At 36.3% G+C, this 15,637-nt stretch overlaps 1 protein-coding gene across 3 annotated transcripts in view; it reads left to right on the top strand.

Annotated features, from left to right (window-relative positions):
* LOC114667831 (hemicentin-1-like) overlaps positions 1 to 15,637 on the top strand; it is a 314,465-nt gene that overhangs the window by 214,652 nt on the left and 84,176 nt on the right. For 2 of the 3 annotated variants that reach the window (XR_007933768.1, XR_007933767.1), the window contains 2 exons: positions 302 to 628; positions 7,141 to 7,246. The exons of the other annotated variant lie outside the window; for it this stretch is intronic. The gene's annotated coding sequence lies outside the window, so the exon portion shown is untranslated. Of the gene's footprint in view, positions 1 to 301; positions 629 to 7,140; positions 7,247 to 15,637 lie in introns of those variants that run through there. 3 annotated transcript variants of the gene reach the window in all.

Raw genomic sequence — 15,637 nt, 5'->3', positions numbered from 1 at the left:
TATACTGTCAGTAGATTACAGTATTAGCGGCTTGAATTGGACCTTTGAAAGCCTATGCAAAGACTGAACTATAAAAGTTGTTTCAAACATTAATGTAAATGTCTTTTATAAAGTTTTTCAACAATTAAATGATGTTTTGATAAATGAAAGTATCAATTTCTTTCAAAAACATGAAAACTCCTTTGTAATTTCAATCTTTCAAACTATACTGTATTAAAATTCTATATAAAGTTAAATTGTATGTTTCTAAAGGCACATCTAATTCAGTGAATTCATGTAGTTTGCTTTTTTTCTGATACAGACTCTTGTTCAGCGGTAAGCCTTATAACTCAGACTCCAATTATCGGAAAAGTGGATAGAGAGGTCACGTTTAATGTGTCGATTGAACCATCAAGTGAACAGGCAAATATTGGAATGTGGACATTTGGTTCCAAAACTGTTGTAAACTGGATAGGCACAGCAATAAATTATGGAGAGGACTATAAAGGAAGAGTCGAGCTGTCACCCGCCACTGGAACGCTGAAGTTTAACAAACTGTTTGCTACTGATGCAGGAGAGTACAAAGTGGTGGTTACAACGGAACCGTCGTCCATCAGTGTAAATGGGGAACTGGAGCTTAAAGTTGATGGTGAGTATAAAATACTATTATATGCTTGCTAAGGGTTTTTGAACTCTAATTAACTATAATTTCACACTTTTTAATACAATAGGTAATCTGTCTTTCATCCTGTCCTTTTATAAATTGAATTTGTAAAGGGAAACTGTGTCAGTGGGCTACTACAAGAAAACCAAACACACAAGAGTGTAATACATATTAATACAGAACTGTGTTTTAGTGCTCATTGGCTGTTCCTTGGAGATGGAGATGTTCAGTTAAGCATTCATTTACCATCTAGTATTATGCCTGAATGTAATAGAGATTTATTTTATTGTATAGTGACTACATTGAAAAATGGGGACCCTCTCTAGTTACAGTAAGTAAAGTAGAGTTAGGCAAACAAGAAATACTTTGCAAAAACCCCAAAACAGCTTACAAAAGACTGCTTGTGTTGGTGTAGTGTAGCAGCCGTACCTTGTAAAATACTTGTGACAGCACTTTAAAGGTTGGCACTGTGGTATAATGGCTAAGATAGCCGACACACAGCCTCAGCCAGCAGACTGGCAATGAAGCAAGATTGCCCCTCAAAGACCCACTTCTGTTGATGGAATTAATTTAATAGATGCCTATTTAAACTTTTGTGACAATAGTCAAGAAGACAGGACTTTCCAATGTTGTCTGTTAGGCAGTAGCACAACAGCCTACTTTGAGGAGGGTATGCAAGATTTGTGTTTGGGCACCCACTCTGCATGAATGTATTAAACCCAAATATTGTTATGTGTCAAAAACTAAACATGGGTGCTGCTGTTCTGCATACACTGTATACTCCCTATTTATTATTAAATTGAAATTTATTCCATTATTTTAAAATTCCTGTAAAACAGCCTTTGTTCTATTGTTTCAAAAGTCACTTAATAAAAGTAGTCATGGTTTTACTTATGACTGTGTTCCAATCCAGAATTAGCCACTTAATAGGACTCACCATAACTGCAATAATTTAATTTAACTAGAAACTGTATCCCATTCACTCCTGTACCATTTAAATATGCTTTGTCTCTGCTTTCAATATGTTAATTGTTGCAGCTTTTGCTTCAAAAACCCAACAAATTACAAAAATATAGTGTGTGTTGATTGATTTTCAACAATGAAGCATGTTGTTTTAGCATCCCTGCTAACTGCACATCCATGTAGTCAGGCTGTTCAGTTAAAGGATAAATTCATTATTTCTTAAATCTAAGATATTTCTTCACTATCATGGGATATATTAATTTGCCACATGGAACTGCATTCTAAGGTGAAGCATATTTTAAGAAATAACTAGCCTTTCCTTATGTTTCATAACATTTTGAAATTAAGTCTTAAAACTTAAAAAGACCCCCGTGACCCTGTGTTCGGATTCAGCGGGTTGGAAAATGGATGGATGGATGGATGGAAACTTAAAAAAGACATTCACTATGATGTAGGAAAGCTTTTGATTTAAGAAATCCCGTCTTCTGTATTTCTAAGGCATGTTTGTGCCATAAAAGTAAACTGAAGAAAATAAATTTTATTATAGATTGTAGGTACTGTTTTATGGAGGTAAGAATATGTTTCTTTCTTGCTTGCATATACACAGCAGGTGCTGTGAGTGAAGTTATGGCAGCCAACCCTCCATACTTAATTCACCAAACAATATCCTGCTGATTATCATAATATCATATTGCTACTGAGATTCTTTTTCTGCAGCAGTTATTCTGTGACATAGCTTTTAATAACAGGCAGCTGTGCTCTCAAATCATAGGTTTACTGTATTTTGTTTCCTAAATGGTACCTAATTTTTGCCAACTACATTCCATGCTGCTATTTTACATAGCCCCCAAAGTGAGGTTTATGCTGAGTGGCATTTTAGTAAAAATAGCACATATGAGTTTCATTGTACTTTGTGCAAATAAAAATACATCTGAACTGAACTGATTACACTCAATTTTACTTTTATTTAAAGTGTGAAATATTTGAAAGAGCTTATAGGCCACCTGCATGTCACACTTTCCATGGAGTGTTGTGCACACTCAGAATTAAGCAAAAGTCTCAAAATCAGAATCTGTTATTGACTTTTTTAGTGCATGATGAATCAGTTTTTCTGAGAATATGTAATAAAAGGACTGACACCAACTTTTTTGAGTGAATAAACCAATACCAATCAATCCATAAACACATGAGAAGAATAGGCCAACTTTACACAGAAACTGGAGCTGCGAGGCAGGAGTGATCGCTCTGCATTACCACTTTGTCTATGCTGAAACATCTGTACTATGCACACACAATTTCAAACTAATTAAACTTGGATAAATTGTCAATGCTAAACGCTAAAGTGGATTTTTGGGGTTATTCCTGTCTTGCCCCCAATGCTTTCTGTGATAGGCTTCAGCTTTAACACATCCCTGCCCTGAATAAGCAGTTAGGAAGACAAGAAAGATGTTCAGCACTTGTCACTTGATTGCACAGAATGTGCATACTCAGTATTCTCTCAGCAAAGCACGTGTGTATTATTAATCTAGTAGCAGTAGGCAATATCTTTGTGAAATAATAAAATAAGCATCTGTATAGTGAAACGATTTAATTGATCATGTTACATTTTTCAGTTATCATTCTCTAGTTGTCTACAGAACAGAGAGAGCAGTTCATATCTGGGCATCAAGATTCATTGTTAATAATGGTACTTGGCAATGACTTTCTAAAGCCCTAAAGGGTGCCGCAGAGGGATTTGAGAGTCAAAGTGAAATGCACATCCAGTCTGCTTTTAAAATGTCTGAATCTCAGAAATGTTTAGCTTTTTGCACTTTTTCTTTCTGAAAATGACATGGATACATTGTTTTATAAAATGTGCACAATCTCAAGATGCGGATAAATACTCATTATCATTTTTGGTTGAATTAGTTGTAGGGCCTTTTTTTTTACACCGTGATCCCGGTACCCATAAGCTCTATTATAAAATACAAGTCCACGGGATTTTTTTTTTATTTACGAAATATGCTTCATTTTAGAACACAGTTTCATTTGCCAAACTAATATACAGTATAACTTGATTGTGAGGAAATAACTTTGACTTGAAAAACACCTAATTTATCTTTAAGTATAACGTAAACTGAACGTAGATTGGACTACGGTCAATCAGAGTGGGTCAGGTACCCTCAACACTAATCACAGAATGCAAAGCATATGAAATTGGATTTTATCATGACTTACAGCTAGAGATCTCTGAGATGCCAAAAAGAACAGTGTCATTTTCCATAGAGGACTTCTGAAACATGATGAGTCAAAACCACATATACAGTATAAGCAGTTCTCATAAAATTAGAAACATCTTGTAAATACAGTATATGTAACATTGTTTTATCAGCTTGGTGTTTTTTGAGCATTTAAAGTTGATGTGATGTCCCAACGACACCCAAATACAAGATAAGGCTTACATCAAATCCGAGCATTATGAAAAATAATAGATGAAAACTGACATACTGTTCAGTATTTGAAATAACTAACAATGGACTGTTAAAAGTATTTCATTAAAAAAATAAATGTATATTAGCCTTATTTGTTAAATATCAGTCATACTTTCATTTCTTCACCTGCTTAAAGTGAAATAGTAGCTTTGAAGATTTAGCACCCCCGCTGTGCTTTTAGTTCTGTAAATCCAGATGGCCAGTGCTGACAACTATACAGATAGAAATTGAGGTTCACACTGAAGTCATTTTGGCTGCTATCTCTCTCTGACATTGTTTCAATGTTAGTAGTATATCTGAAAATGGCGATTTACACCATGATAATTTTTTAATCATTCAGCACATATAAAGGGTGTTTCATAAAGTACGCAGTTTTTGAATTGGGTGGAATTTTTTTGTTTGAAGGTTGTCAGCACTGTTCCTATCATTTTTGTTATCTATTATCACTCCGATTAGAAGAACATTTGTCATTTTTCCATTTAGTAGCCATGGAGTGGGTCAGTATCGAGCAACGTATTCTTATTGTGAAAACTCATTACAAAAACGGGGAGTGCTACGCAGAGACTGTCTGTAAACTTCACGCGATCTTTGAATGTGACAAATCCCCCACCGCAACGACAGTTTCAATGTTGGTACAGAAATTCGAAGAATCTGGGTCAGTTGCAACCAGAAAATTGCCCGGTTGAAACCGTAATGTTCGAACACAACAAAACATTGCGGTAGTGCAAGACAATGTGAATGTGAGCCCCGTGAAGTCACTTCGCCGTCATTCACAACAGCTGGGTATGTCACCATCTTTAGTGTATCGAATACTGAAAAAAGATCTTCATATGCACCCCTACAAGATTCAGTTGACACAAGAGTTGAAACCAGCAGATCATGCAAAACAGCGAAGATTCGCCGATTAGATTTTGGAACAAGAGGATGACAGTTTTTCAAAAAGAATAATCTTCAGTAACGAGGCACATTTCCATCTCTCGGTGTATGTCAACAAACAAAATTGCCACATTTGGGGTGACGAAAACCCTAGAGTGATCCAAGAGCATGAAATGCATCCCCTACAAGCCATGGTTTGGTGTGGTTTTTGGGCAGGAGGTGTGATTGGCCCTTCTTTTTTGAAGATGATGATGGAAGTTCAGTTACTGTAAATGGCAACCATTATCAGGACATGATCACTGACTTTTTGTGGCCTGTTCTGGAAGAAATGGAGGATGACGGCATTGATGAAATGTGGTTTCAGCAGGACGGGGCTACCTGCCATACATCCTGGGAGACAATCACCTTGCTTCGTGAAAAATTCCCTGAGCATGGCGACCAAGAATGGCCTCCGAGTTCATGTGACCTCACACCATGTGACTTCTTTTTATGGGGATATGTGAAGTCAGAAGTTTACGTGAACAAACCTCAAACGATTGCTGAACTGAAGAGGGAAATTCAACGTGAAATTGGCGAAATCGACAGGGACGTCTGCGAAAGAGTTATCATTAATTTCAACGATCGGATGACTGTCTGCAGAGAAAGTGGTGGACATAGGCTCGATATCATTTTTCATTATTAAATCGAAGTATATGTTGAATGAAATTAAATAAAAATTTTGAATTTTGCTTCTATTTTGGCTGATTTATTGCATTTTTAAAAGCTGCGTACTTTATGAAATACATATACTACATATATACATATATACTAGTGTGAACCTGGCCAGAGTTTCTCACCACAACAGTCTCTTCTTTATCACAATACCTTTTGTGGAGTTTCACCAAACAACATTAAAAATGTTGCACAGGAAAATATTTTGTACTGTTTGAGCCGGTCAGGAACTCATTCAATAGAATAAAATTACAAATTTACTTGCAACAAATACTGAAAAAGGCAATGAAAAGTAAAACTGTTTTATTTGAAGTAGACTTGAATTATGTTTTACTTCATTTTCATGGTAATTGTTTCCATGCATAAGTATGTAAGTATTTAATTGAGTAAAACTTTAGAGCATAATAAGGATGCCTATATGAAACATGAGTGCAGAAAATCACATACTATTATGTTCAACATTTTACATGTGATCTGATTATTGTGAATTGACATAAATGAGAATTTCAACATGACTAAAGCAAAATTAGAGATCACCACCTCCATCTTCTGATGTCTCTATGTAATGGCAACAAAAAATACAACCATCAGTACAAATACGTATGGAAATATATACCATATAGTCAGTAATGAAAAGTACACTTATGAAAAGCTGCTTATTGCACCACATCAAAGAAAACATCTCTTCAGAACAATTGTTGGACTGCTTGGAGGAAATTTAAGCCTGGATGGCCTCAAATTTTCTTAGCTTTATTGACAGTAAAACTGAGTCCTCATTTTTCGACCTAGAGGGGTCAGTGATTCCCCCTATTTTAACCTAGGCCCCTTGAAACCTTTTGTTAAGGCCTCCAGAAAGAATTTGGGTGTGATTATGCATAATGATTTTAAAATGGACAATCAAATTAGTTCAGTGATAAAGTCAAGTTTTTTCTAAATAAGACTTTTATCTAAAGTTAAGCCCTTTTTATCATTTGATGATTCTGAGAAAGTTATACATGCTTTTATCTCACTGCAGCTCAATTACTGTAACACACTGTATTCCTGGGTCAGTCAGTCTTCTCTCTCCCGCCTTCAGGTGGTACAGAACAGTGCAGCACTTTGCTATGGCACTGACCCTGCTATCCAACTTGTTTTCTTCACGGTCAAGTTATTAATTTTCACAGCTACTAGTAAATGGTTTGTGGATGTCAAAATAATACTGTCTGCAGCACAAACCGTATATTAATATTAAAGCAATTCAAATTCTGATACTTTTCTATAAACTTTCCTATAATAAGGTTTTCAAATAACACAGTAACTTCTACTAAGTGAACACTCTCAGTTTTGAACTACACCTCTTATCGTTTTAGCATGTAGATATATACATGAAAACTGTATAAACAATAGCTATATATACTGTGTTGTAAATCTGTGTTTTATTTTAAATGATACATATAATCCAGTGAATTAATAAAATTAACTCTTTTCCCCTTACAGTCTGTCCTTCAGTTGTGAGTCTCATAACTCCTCAGAATACCTTTATTGGACAAGTAGATGGAGTGGTCACATTTAATGTGTCAGCTGATCCTCCAAGTGAACAGGCAAATATTGGAATGTGGATAGTTGGTTCCAAAACCATTGTAAACTGGATAGGTACAGCAATAAATTATGGGGAGGACTATAAAGGAAGAGTTAAACTGACTCCAACCACTGGGACTCTGAAGTTTAATAAACTGTTTGCTAATGATTCAGGAGAGTACATACTTTTAGTTTCAGTGGAACCATCTTTCTTCAGTCTAAATGGAAAAGTTAAGCTGAAAGTGTATAATGGTAAGTATAAGAATACTGTTATATGTCTGCAAAAAGTATGTGAACTCTAACACAGTATCATTTCATATTGGTTAAATAAAAATGGTTTATTTCCAACCAGAGAATGATTCATGCTGTGAAAATACACATAAACACACAAATAGTTTCACTTAAAAAATAATGCCTAAACCATTTTCTGTCTTTTGTTGTAAGACACCATTGTAGAAGTTGGCACCAAACCACTTTTTTACATTGGTTAGGGATGAAGCAAAAACCTTTTGAAATGGAAAGATTTAGAATCTGATTGAACTGCACTTAGTCTAAGAAGTTTCAGAAAGTTCAAGTAACAGTACATGACTAACTTAACTGTTCTTCATCTCATTAGGCCAATCAGTCATTTGCACTTTTGTAATAATTTTGTTTAGTTTGGCTGTACAACTTTCCCCATGCACATGTGGAAAATGGTGAGTTTGAAGTCATTGTAGTAACGTTTTAACCTTGATTGGTGAGTTTCTCTTGTTGTTATGTAGTAGTAGACATGGCCACCCCACTCTCCATTAATACCCAAAAAATGAGCAATAAGCAGTGATCTGCTTTTTATGGGCTGAATGTGTACAGTGGCCAAAGTAAACCTCCAAAAAGTGTCTCACTGCTTGCTGGTCTTTTATGATGCTACTGGGGAGTGGAACTTCCATCCTGATTCTGACGTTCACAAACACTTCTATTGCTATTTAGGTTATAAATAGAATGCCATGAATTCATAAAACTCTGTGTTAAGTAGCTACTTCTTAACATATGTCTGTAAATGTTTGTGTTCCTCAGAAATATCCAGCTTACCTGATGTATTCCTTAACCTTGTTTTCACCAGTTCATTTCTGCGCCCATTTCCTTTCTTTCTTGAGGAAAAACAATTGAAATGTAAATTATAAGAGTAAATGTATAACTTTAGGTTTCAGGAAGCTAGCAAAATTCATAAATCAAGAAGATTAATGTGTTAATGGTTCTGCAGATCGTGGGTTCCACATTTGCATTGTTTACACCAGTAATTGCCACTGACTTCTTTTGTTATATACGGTGACACACTGTGTAGGGATCAAACTCCCACCCATTTCCTAATTTCCACTTTGAAACATTACCATACCAACTGATCATTTTGCCCTTTCCATCACTTCTTTCTAAAACCTGGTGTCTACTGTACATACAACATCAACCCAAAATAAAGTTATACATAAAACATAACAAACACCACGATCAACAGTGTCATAATCTATGCCCAGTCATTTTAATATTGTATATCCTTGGAAAAGAAAGTAATGGACAGACTCCTCCTTATATGTCTTGATCTGTACTTATGTAATTATTAATAACTATCTTCAATTTACTAGGAATCAGATGTTCTTGTCTTATTCAAAATTTGGAACTTATTTAACTAATATTTTACAGCAGAGCTGCAGTTCTTTGTGAATCCATTACTGGATTATTTTCTATTTCATCCCCTACTGAGTTATACAGTATTTCATTTATGGAAATCATTGGGAATTTGGACTTCCAGAAATCTTTATATTGACAAGGTACTTGCACTTATTGATCAACTCTGTTGTAAATTTTAAATTCCCTCAACACGGAACTTGATTTAAATGATTATGCCTAACTTCTGTACCTCTCCAAAAGTGTCAACCATTCAAATATTTTAACTATTAAGGAGAATATGAGTAGTATTTCTAGGCTTTGTCAACTGTTGACACATTGCTCACCATTAGGTGAACTTTATCAAAACTAGAAGTAGATACCATGAATTGAAATCATTTCATTTTAAAAGTGTACATCAAATGCATCTCTCCACAGTAAAATTACTGAAAATATATTAAGGATTGGACCCCAGTTGTGAACAATACCATGCAGTTCTGGCTTTACTTGGTCATATGTTTTGAGACTGTTCTAAATTGAGTTCTTTTGGGCAACATATGTGTCAGAATCTGTTGATGTTACACACATTTCAAATCATCTTACAGAAGTGCTTGCTTGCAGTAATCTTGGACAGGATGACACTTGCTGTAATTTCCTATGCTACATTTTAAGCGTGTTGACTAATCTTGCTAAAGTGGTGAAATCCTAATGAACCCTATTGGAAAAATAATACCTTAGATTTTGCAATATGTGAAAAGAAAAATCTCCATTTAACTTCTGTTGTTTTAATCAGTATAATACATGTATATTTTTTTCCTTACAGATAAGCTGTGGGTTATGGTGGGGCTGTTAATATTTCTTATGATTAATGCATCTTATCACTTTCTGCAATTTTCTTGATTGACTGTATTTTTGATTGGACAGAATTTTATCTTTTCTTTATAGCAATATATTTGATTGTTGTGTTATAATAAATCATTATGTTCTGCTGAGTTTGTTTTCACTTTCTTGAGTTTGCTAAGCTACACACTGAGATTGTGGAAGAGAAAGAGAAAGCACTGATCAAAGAAATTCCACCGTTCCACACACAATAGACCAGACAGCTCTGCTCAGAAAGCCAAGTCAGAATACAAAAGAATTCTAAGTGAACAAAGCATCTTCACAATATGATTAGCGCACCAGTCATCCTGCAGAGGAAAAACAAAAACAACACAAAGAGAAAGTTACAAATTCACAATTTACAGTATTAAGTACTATGCTCATACATTAATGCTCACATTTTGGGAGCTTCGGTACTCAAATGTGGCACATGGTGCCATGGCCCACCTGCCAAGTTGTTTTGCCTGCCTAAGGAAAAGTCATCCCAGATGGAGGATCGCAGGAATCATGGGAAAGAGGGGTCCTTTCATCGGATTGGCTGGCCTAGCACTGTTTCAGCCGTGGAATAGCCAAATGGGGGAGGCAGCTTGAAGGATGAGGTCTCCAGGACTCTACACAAATCCAAATCTTATCATGGGATATATCATCTACTGTTAAATTCTGCTCTATACTTCTAAAATTTATATTTTTTATTTCTTACTATATTGAGGAATTGCTCTGTTCTGTGTACTGCATTGTATTGTATTGACCCCCTTCTTTTGACACCCACTGCACGCCCAACCTACCTGGAAAGGGGTCTCTCTTTGAACTGCCTTCCCCAAGGTTTCTTCCATTTTTTCCCTTCAAGGTTTTTTTTGGGAGTTTTTCCTTGTCTTCATAGAGAGTCAAGGCTGGGGGGCTGTCAAGAGGCAGGGCCTGTTATTGCCCATTGCGGCACTTCCTGTGTGATTTTGGGCTATACAAAAATAAACTGTATTGTATTGTATTGTATTCTGTGATTAACATTTTGTCATATCATTTCAATATCTCTCTGAGGAGATACAACTGAGAAGTACTTAAATAACTTTGAATATTCACAAAATATAATTAAAATCATGGTGTGTTTTATTATCCCCATGAAGGGGTTTAAATTCAAGGAAACATGCATTTTAGGCAATAAGAGGTTAATCTATGCTTTCTATATTATCTCTCTTCTGTTTCTTTTTCCGGTGTCCTGTTGGTGGTGGCGTGCGCCACCACCATCTACCCAAAGCACCATGATGTTCCAACAATGATGGATGGATTAAAAGCCAGAAGTCTGTATGACCATCAGCATCAAGTGACTCCGTGAAAAACCCGAACTACCAAGAGGACTATTTCATTTATGTTAGGTAGAATGCCCAGAGGGGACTGGGCGGTCTCATGGCCTGGAACCCCTACAGATTTTATTTTTTTCTCCAGCCTTCTGGAGTTTTTTTTTGTTTTTTCTGTCCACCCTGGCCATCGGACCTTACTCCTTTCTATGTTAATTAATGTTGTCTTATTTTAATTTCTTATTTTGTCTTTTATTTTTCTTCTCTTCATTATGTAAAGCACTTTGAGCTACTTTTTGTATGAAAATGTGCTATATAAATAAATGTTGTTGTTGTTGTTGTTGTTGGTAGCCGGAGGTGATCCATTGCTGTAGCTTAAAATCCCCTTCTAATTAAGAAAATAATAAGATGTAAGTAAGAAAATAAAAGGGTCAGGAGATGGATGAGACAAGAATCCTAGTCCATAAACTGGCAGGGGTTCAAACCAAAAGTAACACAAAACCTAGTAATCAAAGCTGCATAATTGGAAAAGGCAGTGTAAATTCTTTACTTTTTGACAACAAAAAATCGTAGAACCTTGATTATCCACAATATCAAATGCTGCACAACATGTGTTTCCGGGCCTCTACAGACCAAGCCTCTTAGCAAAGGACACAGTGTTATGGTAAGCAGACCACAAAATGGCAGCAGCACAACTCTATAAAGAGCAAAACCATCAACAGGAGTCAAAAGTAAACACAGTGTAAACAATAATTAAATGAAGGAGAATGAAGATGGATGAGGTATGTATCCAAGAGCGGGCACTAACTCCCTGGCATTTGAATTTTAGAGATAGTAGTCTAATCCCACAAACCCCCATGGATTCACGATGTTAACATGTAATGAAAATGTGCACTTAGCTTCTTTGAATGTTGATGGTGAACAAGTAAAGATGAAAGAAGTCCATACAGAGCAGAAGAAATATGTCATCTCATTTCAGCAGATTAGCAAAGTAAGCAAAGAGTGGATTAGTTTCTATTGTGAATTGGCGAACTTTAATGTTTCATTCATTTGGCAGGCTTCTGTTTTCTTAAAGATGTACTTTCTGTTTAAAATTAATTAAAATTCTTTTGCCTATAATTAACTAATCAGACCAACAAATGCTTTAAAATTAAATTTCTGTTTTACTGTTATCTTCTAAATTAACTTAAAAAGATCCACAAACCTTTCAGAATTCCACAGATGTTGCAAGAAACATCCAGCCTGCTGGAATTCTTTGCATGTTTCTGGTCTACCTAACAAAATAAATGTATTTATATGAAATGACTGTGTTCACAGATCATAGCAACACATGAAGTATTGCTGAAGCTGACACAAAATGACTCTTGTCTCTGACAATGGCTCTGCATTAAATATGTACTACCACTGGGTATCACCTGGTAGACATGTTAGGTGTCATGATTTTATTAATATTTTTGTGTCTGGAATTTTTTTTTACCATTATTTGATCTTTGTCACCACCATTTTGTGTATTTACTTTGCCATTTTGTGTTCTGGATTCATGCATGATTTTGTGTTGTAACGGGGTAATGTCATCATTTAAATGCTATAAAACATGGCGGTACAGGAAGAGAGAGAGAGGTTAGGCCTCAGGCACACACTGATACAAACCAACTCAGGATCCCAGATTAGGACCCAAGTGCAGCCATGCAACGGGTGACACCTCAGCACCACACTAGTTCAGATGGAGAGAAACAGTGCGAGGTTTTTTACGTTGGCTGGAGGGCCAATTCTGCCAGCAACCCCCAGGTTTTTCTCTTCAGGTTAGAGGGCCTACATGCTGGGCTGGATGCAGATCATACCCAGGACAGAGCAATTGCAGGTTAAGGTCCTTGCTAAAGGGCCCAATGAAATAGAGTCACTTTTAGCATTTACGGGATTTGAACCAGGAACCTTCTGATTACCAGGGCAGATCCTTAGCCTCAGAGCCACCAGTCCGCCCAAGTACAGGAAACAGATGTTTAATCCTTAAGGTGACAGAACATCTAAACTTTGCAAAGCTTGTTCTTTATTTTGCTTTGTAAATTTCAAAAATATCAATCAGTTTTTATTTTTGTTCAAAAAAATGTTTTCTATTGTTTTAATTTCGAATTCAGTTCTGTTTTCTTTAAAGGCAACTTTATTTTGTTTTGTTTTGTTATAAAATAGAATAAAACATTTTGTTAATCAAGGAGGTTTTTAGCCCTTACTGTTTGGTTTTGTTTGTTAGTTTGATTTATCTCAGTCACTTACCTTCTTTGGGCGGCACGGTGGCGCAGTGGGTAGCGCTGCTGCCTCGCAGTTGGGAGACCTGGGGACCCGGGTTCGCTTCCCGGGTCCTCCCTGCGTGGAGTTTGCATGTTCTCCCCGTGTCTGCGTGGGTTTCCTCCGGGCGCTCCGGTTTCCTCCCACAATCCAAAGACATGCAGGCTAGGTGGATTGGCGATTCTAAATTGGCCCTAGTGTGTGCTTGGTGTGTGGGTGTGTTTGTGTGTGTCCTGCGGTGGGTTGGCACCCTGCCCAGGATTGGTTCCCTGCCTTGTGCCCTGTGTTGGCTGGGATTGGCTCCAGCAGACCCCCGTGACCCTGTGTTCGGATTCAGCGGGTTGGAGAATGGATGGATGGATGGACTTACCTTCTTTGTGCTACATGCAGGTCACATGCACAGTTTGGATAAGGCAGATCAAGCACACAGGCAGTTTGAATTTGAACAGTTCAGACACTTGAATTTGAAACCTTGTCATGTCTTTCCACTGGAGTTTGATTCAGTGACATTTATGTAAACATACATGTTGTTAAACAATGCGTGCGTCAAACTGGTGTGTGTCTGTGGCACCAAATCCTAATCCCTGATAAGAAGGATGAGGCAGACCAGAATTAAGGTAGAAAGAACTCAATTAACTGCTGAACGTTGTAAAGGAAGGAATCGTTGTAATGGCTTTGTAGGGTTAAATGTTTATTTGTAGACAAATATTTATGTGTGGCTTATCAAATAGACGCACACAAAGTCAACAAACAATTGAATAAATGCGGCTACGTGCAGACTCCTGGAAGTATAGCGTTTTTCACATATCAGATAAAGAAATAACACGTGCACATGCTCACGCATAACCTGTGAGCATGATGACGCAACAGACAGTGTGCTCAGACTTTTGTACACATGTTCATACTGTATTTAAATAAATAAGTTCTGTTTATTTTTGCATAGTGTTCTCTATAGGCTCGTACACTGTAACTGTTATAATCATCAGTTTAATTTAATTTTACCTGGAATTTCTTTAACTTTTAAGTGAAAAGTGTTTCTCTAAACTAAATTGTTGAAGCTGAAGAAATTCATTAAAATAATTAATTTGTCATGTTTGTTTTGTGTTTGCAGGTAATATTAGAAGCGTTGAACATTAATTGCATTCTCCTTTGATGCCACTTTTTTCTTTTTTTGCAGCATCACCATAACTGTATAAAAATCAGCTTTGTACACTTCCTGGTTGTCCAACAACTGTGGACAACTGTGGCATTTTGAAGGCCTGGTTAACAATGTTCTGATTAACTTTCTGATGATTTTGGTTAATAGTACACTGATGTCCTTGTTACAATTTTTTTGATTGTTTCTGACTATGATTTAACTCCCATCAAATTATAAAGTCACTGCCTCATTTGCTATTGATAGCAGTACAGTAATGATTTTATAGGTAAAATGTAATTACAAATTTTACCAATTGCATAATGCAGACACAGAAATATAAATTAATCAAAACACAGCCAAACAAAACAATCTGGTTTACATGCAAGAGTCTTCATGTTCAATATGATGATAGGGTTAATTTTCTAAAATATTAATTTCAATATACAATAGAAAAGGCTCTCCTGTATTATTGTCTAATGTCATATTTATGAAGAGGTGATGTTTATTCTGTGTACAGAATCAGTCTCCCTCAATCTGGCCGATCCACCAGAGGAAATCAAAAATCAGAACTAGTAGAAGCTCAGTCAGTTGTCTGGATGAAACATGGTTCTGTGCTTTCCTTTAATGGAGGAATATTCCTGACAACACACAGCTGCAGACTGTCCTTTGAAATAATATTACACTCAGATGAGGGCATTTATCAATGCAGAAGATTGTAATAACTTTGTCAGTAATAAAACCAGCAAGTTATTCACACTGATAAACAGTGATAAGTGCTGTAAATGCCTGCTTCTTGGAACTGAATGTTTAAACACAATATCAACATATGGTCATCTGCTTTCATTTTTGACTTCTTCTTACAAAAGTTAAGCCTAAATTATGAAAAGTGTACCAAATTAATTTATAATTTAACACTAGAATTACCAGAGCCTACGAAAAAACTCGTATATCCGGCCCACCTTAAATCGCTTCTTAAATCCATTCACACCTCTCCGCCAGCATCCTTTGTCCTCTAAATGTGCTGATAAAAGACAAGCTGCCAGCAGCCGGCTATTCCATCCCCCCACCGACTTAGAACGTGAGCGAAGTTTTCCCAGCTCACGCCTTGATTGATTATGTGGGAGTGAAGTGGAGTTTTACAGTGGAAATAAGACATCATTATTCTAAAGTAAAAAAAGAACAGAGA

This window comes from Erpetoichthys calabaricus, chromosome 17 (assembly GCF_900747795.2).
Source record: "Erpetoichthys calabaricus chromosome 17, fErpCal1.3, whole genome shotgun sequence".
Taxonomy (NCBI): Eukaryota; Metazoa; Chordata; class Cladistia; order Polypteriformes; family Polypteridae; genus Erpetoichthys; species Erpetoichthys calabaricus.
Note: the sequence above shows the minus strand (reverse complement) of the source record. Positions and strands in the feature narration are given on the sequence as shown.